A 10,453-nucleotide genomic window follows, 5' to 3' on the forward strand; every position below is an offset into this window, starting at 1 on the left:
ATCTATAAATAGTGTCACATAATAAAGATAGAATAACACTCAAAATAATACCTTTTGCTGTAACTACAATTCTTAGATCATCATTTAAAAAAACACAAAAAAGATTTAATTTAAAAAATAAAACAAAATGCATTGAAAAAATGCTTATACATTACAGTGAACAATCAACATCTTTACTTAAAACTACTGATGATGCAAAGATAACAAATGTTTGCCCAAACATACAACATGATATTAATCTAGAAAAAAGTGACAGTATTGAAAGTGACATCATTCCAACTATGATAATTAATACCTCACAAAATAAAGCAACAATTGAAAGCAATTTAAACCAAAAAGGTAATACAACTAACAATATGAATACAAGTACAATACAAAATATTAACATAGACTTGTTACAAACATTATCTATAATAGATAACCTTCATAATGAAATAAAATATGGGCCTGAATATGTATGTACTATTTGTAACCAAATGTGGCACAAACAAACAGTTAAAGATATACAAAATATTACTAATGACAAAACTTTCTTGTTGTGTAACATAAGTGATTATCAAACAAATTATATATGTAGTACATGCTATCAATACATAATTAAAAAAAAATACCACCATGTTCAGTCTACAATGGAATGAGTTTCCCAAAAATACCACCTGAACTCTATTTGCATAATTTAGAAGAAAGATTAATATCTCCAAGAATACCTTTTTTACAAATTAAAACATTACCACGTGGATTTCAAAAAGCATTAACAGGTGCTGTTGTCAATGTACCAGCTGATGTTATGACAACTATTACAATATTACCGAGACAAATAAGTGATGATATGACAATACCTATTAAATTAAAGAGAAAGTTACGTTATAAATCATACACACATTATGAAAATGTAAGACCTAATAAAGTAAAAAATGCTGCTATATATTTAGCTTCCAATAGTGATTTGTTTCAAGAATATGGAATAACCATAAATCCAAATTGGAAATATACGCCACATGAAGAAAATACTGATAAAGATACATCTGATGCAAATATGACTTCAAGTAGTTCAGATAACATACCTGTAGGTAATTTAGATACATTATTAACAAATGAAACAATTTCAGCAGATAACATTAATGTATTAAGTTTAGCTCCAGCTGAACATAATACACCACGCGGACTATATGAAGATAAAGATTCAGAATATTTAGCATTTCCAACAATTTTTTGTGGAAAACGTAGAACAGATAATAAAGATAGACATATAACTGTACATTATAGTACTATATGTAAATGGGAATTAAGATGTTATGACAAAAGAGTTGCCAATTGTATAACTAATCTATTCTTTAAATTAAAAAAATTACAAATTAAACAAATACAAGACAACATTTTTATATCACTTAGAAAGTATTTCACCGATGGAAAAATTATTACAGTAAAAGATATAAAAGACAACTTACAAAGCATATTACAATATAATGAAGGTTACAAAATATTAAAAACAATAAGAAGTTCTCCTCCTTACTGGGAAAATTGCAAAAAAGATTTGTTTGCAATGATAAGACAATTGGGTATTCCAACATTTTTCCTAACTTTGTCAGCAGCAGAAACAAAATGGTACCATTTAATTAATATATTATTACGTATTAAAAAAGCAAAAGAATGTACCAGAGAAGAATTTAAAAATATGTCATGGGAAACAAAATGCGCTTTAATACAACAAGACCCAATAACATGTGCACGCCACTTTGATTATCAAGTAAGAAAATTATTTAATTGCATTTTATTACACAAACAAAATCCAATAGGTAAAGTAACAGATTACTTTTACAGAGTTGAATTTCAACAAAGAGGATCACCACACATACATGCATTGTTATGGATTAATAATGCACCACAATATAGCATAGACAAAGATGACAAAGTAATTAATTTTATCAACAAACACATAACATGTACAAAAACAGAAGACACATCTATATACTCTTTACTGCCATTACAAAAACATGGACATACCAACAATTGCCGTATTAAGCATCAAAGAACATGCAAATATCAATTCCCAAGATATCCTATGGCTTGCACAATGATATTGAAGCCATTACAATTAGAAGAAACACATACTATATTAAAAGAACACATAGATGTTATTCATTCCACAATGAATACAGAACAATTTGCAAATTCCACATATGAAGACTTTTTACAACAAGTGAAATTGACTGAAGACCAATATATAACATGCATACAATCACAAATAAAAAAAACAACGATTGTATTGAAAAGAACGCCAGCTGAATGTTATATTAACAATTACAATAAAATAATTTTACAAGCATGGCAAGCTAACATAGATATACAGTATGTTTTAGATGCATATGCTTGTGTATATATTGTATCATATATTAGTAAATCTCAACGTGGACTAAGTAAAATTATAGCACAAGCTGCAAAAGAAGTGACTCATAATGTACACGTTAAAGAACAATTAAAGTACATCGGCAATAAATTTCTAAATTGTACTGAAATTAGTGCACAAGAAGCCGCTTACCTTATATTGCAAATACCATTAAGAAAAAGTTCACGATCTTTTGTATTTATCAATACAAGTATGCCAGAAAAACGAACATACCTAATGAAAGACATCAATACAATTAATATAATGCCGGAAACATCAACAGAGGTACAATTTGACAATGTTGTTAACAAGTATAGTAAACGCCCAATAACATTAGAAAAATATACTTTAGCTGATTATGCATCAAAATTCAATACTAAACAAAAAATAAGCAACAAAAAAGTGCAAAGTACTTACGATGACTTACTTTTAGAAACTAATTTTTATAGCTCAGATGACGAAGAACTTGAAATAAATACATTATCTAATATGTTAGACAATAAAACATACAAGGAACGTAAAAAAAACAAGATTATACGTTACTGTAAATTTAATAAGCTTAACGATACTGAAAATTATTACAGAGAATTACTAATGCTTTACTACCCATGGAGAATAGAAACTAATATAATTTCGCAAAAAAGTACATACTATGAAAGATACTTAGAAGTACAAACAGAAGTCGACACAAACTATTACTTATATAATAAGGCAAACATAATCATTAATGATAAAGAAACATATAATGATAATGATATGCTAATACCCCCAACATCACCTACAACACTAATATCAATAGATACTGAAGACCAAACTATGCAAGACTATCAAAAAGATGCAACATATGACTTATCACTAGATTTAGGAATTAGAACTACTACAGAAGAAGAATTATTAGTACAAAATATACTACCACAAGAAGAATATGATAGTATCATGCAAAATTTAACAACTGAACAACTGAATTTTTATATCATCATTTAAATTGGTTAAAAACAAAAACAGCCTTCTATACTTTTTGTACTGGTGGTGCAGGAGTAGGCAAAAGTTTCTTAATAACTGCACTTCACCAAACATTACTACGATACTACAATACTAAAGCAGGCGAAAATCCAGACAACATTCACATATTACTAACAGCACCAACAGGAAAAGCAGCACATAATATACAAGGACAAACATTACATAGTACATTTAAAATTCCAGTCTCTCAAACATTAACATATAAGCAATTAACACATGAAAACAGAGCTACATTACAAAGTAAATAATGCATTTAAAAGTATTAATAATAGATGAAATATCAATGGTAGGAACAAATATGTTCACTTTCATACACAATAGAATGCAAGAAATAAAATCATCTACTGAACCGTTTGGAGGAATATCTATAATAGCAATTGGAGACTTTTACCAATTGAAACCAGTGTTTGATACATATATATTTGAAAACTCAAAGCATTTGTATGGACCATTAACTACAAACTTATGGCAAACACATTTTCAATTATATGAACTCACCAAAATTATGAGACAAATTAATGATTTACCATTCGCAGAAATGCTTAATAGACTAAGAATAGGTGAGCAAACAAGCAATGATATTCAAACTTTAAAATCTCGCGAAATAGAACCAGACTCAACATTAATAGAATCTATACCATATATAATGGCTACTAACAACGAAGTAAATGAAATAAATAACAATGTTTTGATGCAACACATAAAAAACTACACAATGTATACTACAGTAGCTATAGATACAGTAGCAGGAGACTTCACTGCAGAAGTAAAAGAAACAATATTACAAAAATTACCTACAAACACAACACAAACAATGGGCTTGCCAAAAATATTAAATATTGCCATTAAATTACGTTACGATCTAACTTCTAATATTAATGTAAATGACGGTTTAACTAATGGTGCAACAGGTATAGTTGAATATGTAGATACTACAAATAACATTCCAATTATTGTTTGGGTACAATTTGACAATGACAAAATAGGCAAACAAACAAGACAACAAAACAAACACCTATACAATGCAAATATTTCTCATACTTGGACACCTATACTACCAATTTCTCGACATTTCCAATACAGTAAGAAGTTCATAACAATAATACGAAAACAATTTCCATTACGACAATCATCTGCACGCACTATACACAGAACGCAAGGTGCAACAATAGAACCATTATATATACATTTTAATAACAGCAAAACACATCATTTACATTATGTAGCAATCAGCAGAGCAAAGTCTTTAAAAAACATATACCTTAAAAACTTTAATGAAAGCAAAATTTTAACACACATTAAAGTTCATGAAGAAATGTTTCGCTTAAGAACATATGTTATTACAAATATCTATACCACAAATACATCAATATGACAAAAAATTTACACTTATAGTACATAACATAAGATCACTGCAAAAACATTTTAAAGCAATGCAAGCTGATACTAATGTCTTAAATGCTGACATACTATGTCTAACTGAAATAAACATTACATACAAAGCACCTCCTGAAACATACAATATTGATCATTACAATTGTATAATATTTGACCAATTTTATAACAAACATACAAAACATGGAATAGCTATATATTACAAAAAACATCATGTAATACATCCAATATTCACAACTGAACAACAAATTGACATTGTACATTTTATACAAGAAATCAACAACATACAATACCTAATAGTAATTATATACAAGCCACCTAAAGTTGCAATACAAACATTGTTAACAATTTTGAGTACGATATTGAATGCATATCCACATCATAAATATATCATCGTGGGAGATTTTAATACTGATATACAACAAGCAACACACAATAGCAAATTCCTAATAACTTACATGCAAATACATTTTAATTGCGAACAAAAAATAAACACACCTACAACAGATTACAACTCTTTACTAGACCACATTTTTACAAATGCAGATCATACCAATTACGGCACATTAGAATCATATTACAGTGATCACAAACCAATATGGATAGCTATTTAAAAAAATGCATTAAACTTTTGTAATGCAAAGTAATGTTTTTACCATTATTGATTACAATATACTTAATAACTGCATTATGTTTTACAGATGATTTCCATTGAAGAATTGAAAAACAGCAAACAAGCCGATACAAAGCCATATCAAAAAGCACTACGTGTCAACATCATTAAATGTTCAACAAAGACTTATTATCGCAATGCAAAGCAAGAAAATAGAGTTTTGTACCACATGGCTTTAGCAGATGAAACTGGTACTATAAAAGCAACATGTTATGATGAAGAATACTATATGCAAACAAAAGAACAACATGGAATAATGATACGTAATTATTTGTACAAGAATGGTATATTGTTGATAACAAAGCAAACAAAAATTGAAAAAATTCCACCACTTACAATTTACGCAGGTATAATTCAGGAAGCTGAACAAATTCTACAGCCACTGGCACCACCTGTATCTCCCATAAAGACTGTCCGTGGAGCTGCTGTAAAGACAGTTATGAGTGTCTCAGGGACGATAACAAAGGTAAGTTGCATTTTATCACTTCTTGATGTACTACCAATTAACTACTTTTATGTGCTGCTCAATTTTACAACTGTGTAACTATAACAAATTGTATCCATTGATATAGACTTACAAATGATTGTAATAACATGTAAAAACATAACTTACAATATACCAGTAATGATTTTCAAGGGACTATTTTAAAATGTTAAATAAAAATTCAAAGGAAAAATGTGTTTAGATATCGAAACAGCCTACAACATAAAAAGAGCAACTATTAATTACCAATACAACGTAAGTAAAAACCTTTCTATATACTTCTATCAAGAAAAGCTTAATAATAGTCACTAATAAAGCATTCTCTTGTTTCAAACAAGTATTTGTACAACAAAATAACATTGTACAATGTTAATTGCAACAAGTAAATGCTACCCAATTACAAAAAACAAGCTATTAATTACCAATACAACGTAAGTAAAAACTTTTCTATATTTTACTATTTTCATTTATATTTTACCAGCCTGTCACTATATCACTGCCTTCTCTACTACCAACAGCCTATCACTATCAGCATATCATTACCCCTTCTCCAGTACTACCAGCCCGTCAGCATATCACTACCCTTCTCCGTCATTATCAACATCTCAGCATGTCACTACCTTCTTAGGTCCAACCAGCATGTCAGCATGTCACTTTCTTCTCCAGCCAACACTCTCCTCATCATGTAACGGCATTATCCAACTCCAACAGCCTCTCAGCATATTACTGCCCTTCTCCAACTTCTCAAACTAACAGCATGTCACTGTCCTTATCCATACCCACAATTCAGTCAGCATGTCACCACTTTTCTAGAGCCCCACAATTATGTCACCCTATTACTGCCTTCTCCATTTATACCTGCATGTTAACATGTTACTGCATACTCCAACTCCATAAGCCTGTCAGCAGCATGTCACTACCCTGACAATTACTTGTTTAAAACAGCTACTTGTACAAAAAAAGACATTGTACTAAGCTAATTGCAACAAGTAATTACTATAACTACACCAACTAAGCAAACTCAATACTTGCTAAACAACAATATAAATACACTCTTCTGTACATATAACTACACAAACATAACAACAGTAGCCAAAAGACATAGATACTCTTACTTTGCAATCATAATAACAGCCCATCCCAACATTGTCAAGATAAGAAAGAACATAGACGCAGCTCCACTACAAGAGACACTTAGCAAAGTAACAAGCAGCAAGAGCAGCAAAAGCGTAGAATTTGTGTCTGTATTTCTTAAAAAATGCTTTACATAACTTTACAAAACTGTAACGTTTGTAATAGCAAAAACAGACTATGTGTAGCAAACATACTTAACGCAAACTGTTGACAAAAGCCACGCCATTAATAATAAACAAGTCCCTTATAAAGCGTACTTTCAAAACTGAAGCCATATGTATCTGCCTGCAGTAAATACACATCAACTTCTACATTCGTAACATATGTGCTTTTTTCAATTTAATTACACATGACGACATATCAGAACAGCCTACAACGTAAAGAGAGCAGCTATTAATTACCAATACAACGTAAGTAAAAACCTTTCTATATACTTCTATCAAGAAAAGCTTAATAATACTCACTAATAAAGCATTCTCTTGTTTCAAATAAGTATTTGTGCAACAAAATAACATTGTACAATGTTAATTGCAACAAGTAAATGCTACCCAATTACAAAAACAAGCTATTAATTACCAATACAACGTAAGTAAAAAAGTTTCTATATTTTACTATTTTCATCTATATATTACCAGCCTGTCGCTATATCACTGCCTTCTCTACCACCAACAGCCTATCACTATCAGCATATCATTACCCCTTCTCCAGTACTACCAGCCCGTCAGCATATCACTACCCTTCTCCGTCATCATCAACATCTCAGCATGTCACTACCTTCTTAGGTCCAACCAGCATGTCAGCATGTCACTTCCTTCTCCAGCCAACACTCTCCTCATCATGTAACGGCATTATCCAACTCCAACAGCCTCTCAGCATATCACTGCCCTTCTCCAACTTCTCAAACGTAACAGCATGTCACTGTCCTTATCCATACCCACAATTCAGTCAGCATGTCACCACTTTTCTAGAGCCCAACAGTTATGTCACCCTATTACTGCCTTCTCCACTTACACCTGCATGTTAACATGTTACTGCATACTCCAGCTCCATAAGCCTGTCAGCAGCATGTCACTACCCTGACAATTACTTGTTTAAAACAGCTACTTGTACAAAGAAACACATTGTACTAAGCTAATTGCAACAAGTAATTACTATAACTACACTACTCTCTTAATATGCCCACCATCACTATCACTTACTTCCATAAATGCATCAAAATAACAGCAAGTTACTCTATATGCAGCAAATTTATGTGTTACTAAACTCACAATGATTTGTATGTGCCTGCTGTACTCTATATGCCTGAAACTCACACCCCTTAAAAGCAAGTTACTTTGTATAAACTATGCCCCTTTGCCAATTATGCAACAATAACAAGTAAGTAAAAGATTTCTATATAACACTATTTGGACAAAAAAAACAAAAAGATGACAAACACATGTGAACTGCATTTATTTTATTGAACAACAACGTATATAAAGCAATGTTATGTAATTTATAGGCCTTATATGTATTTAATTCACTATTGTATACTTTACATAATATGTAGAGAAATTATACTAATTTCTTTTGTATGCTTCCTAACAACATAAGCAATATAAATATTAAGCCAAATGTACTACACATATTAATATTACCTTAATGTAAATATATAAAACACAGAAACAAATTATTATTTTACATACTGCAGGTAGAAGATACAAAAACTATCTTTGTGAATGGACAAGACACAAAGATCAGAAGCATTACAATTAATGATGCTACAGACTCAGTCAAAATTAGTCTCTGGAGAGAAGCGACTGACTTTACTACGGACATAGGAAGATACGTACAGTTAACACACTTGTCTGTACACGAGTTCAGTGGAGAAAAAATATTAAACACAACTAGACATACTACAATACAAGTAAGTAAAAATTATTTAAACAGCTATTATACTGCAAAAAAAAAAAAATTTGTATTAAAACACTCTCTCTACAGGAAAAACAACCACCAAACGAAGACATTAACGTCACATTATTTGGACTTGAAAAAACACATCAAGAAAAAAGCACAATGGCAGTGCAAATAGAAGGAAGTGACCATATCCAATCAATAGATATAAACAATACAAGTTTAATGGACTTTTTAGGTATTGAAACAGATACTGAAGACTTAGAAAAAGCATTAATGCCAAATTTACCTATATCATTGAATGTATTATTTTGCAATGGATGCATTACAGATATAATTAAGCAACTGTAATGGCATTAAAAAATTTTTTTTACTGCACTACAAACTGTGTTTACAAAAACAAAAGAAAAAAATTATTTTATTGCATTTTCAGATACTGCTTTGCATCTGCACGTTTTATATCATAATGTTTATGCACAATTGTTTGTTTTCCTATACATTACTTTGTTTAAATTGTCTACTTTTCTAGAAGTATTTCTGTTACAATTTATTCCAAATTTTACAAACTGTGTTTACAAAAAGAAAAGAAAAAAATAATTGTATTGCATTTTCAAATACTTGGTTGCATCTTCACGTTTAATATCATAATGTTTGTGCACAATTGTTTATGTTTTACTATACATTACTTTATTTGCATTGTCTACTTTTATACAAGTATTTCTGTTACAATTTATTCAAATTTTGGACATGCTTAACAAAAAGTATATTACCAAAAATAATTGCCATGTTTTATGTAAAACTAAAAATGTATTGCCTTATATCATATACATTTTTCTTCCATATTTGTTCCAAACAATTATAACTTCCTTACCATATGCATCCTACTTCTCAACAAATGTTGAACAACTAAACATTAGTATTTAGCAAAAGTGTATTAACATTGTTTGTAACTTTAAAAATTGCACAATAATGCCAATTCAACAGAACTACGTACATATAGATTTCCTTACTTCATTTAAATGTATAATATTGTAACAGGAATAATTTCAATGCTTATATATACAAATGTAACATATGCTCAACAAAATATATTCTATTACTGTACATATACTTACAAATAAAAAAGTTGTTAAACTATCATTGATTTTGCCTTATATTTCCAAAAAAACATAAGCCTTGTTCCTTTCTTTGACTGTTATAAAAATACTTGATAACTTTAATTAACTTTCAGCCATGTACAGCATTAGCCTTCTTATCAACAATAACAAGTTAAAAACATGTTTCCTATTCTACTTTGCCTGTACACAATAAATAACACTTCTTACACATACATTTTTATGTCAGCCTTTTCATAACTACTAATAATTGCAAGACACCCTTTGCAAAAATTCACAAACTAGATAACAACTTCAATATGCATATTTTATTTACAAAAGTTGGCATTGTAAATAACACAGCTATTACT

At 29.9% G+C, this 10,453-nt stretch overlaps 1 long non-coding RNA gene across 1 annotated transcript in view; it reads left to right on the forward strand.

The window, feature by feature from the left end:
• LOC144753366 (uncharacterized) overlaps nucleotides 1-10,063 on the forward strand; it is a 108,271-nt gene extending 98,208 nt beyond the window's left edge. The window contains exons 2-3 of the long non-coding RNA XR_013594318.1: nucleotides 8,786-9,001; nucleotides 9,076-10,063. This is a non-coding gene — a long non-coding RNA (uncharacterized LOC144753366). The remainder of the gene's footprint in view (nucleotides 1-8,785; nucleotides 9,002-9,075) is intronic.
• The last annotated feature ends 390 nt before the right edge of the window (nucleotides 10,064-10,453 follow it).

This window comes from Lissotriton helveticus, chromosome 5_1 (assembly GCF_964261635.1).
Source record: "Lissotriton helveticus chromosome 5_1, aLisHel1.1, whole genome shotgun sequence".
Taxonomy (NCBI): Eukaryota; Metazoa; Chordata; class Amphibia; order Caudata; family Salamandridae; genus Lissotriton; species Lissotriton helveticus.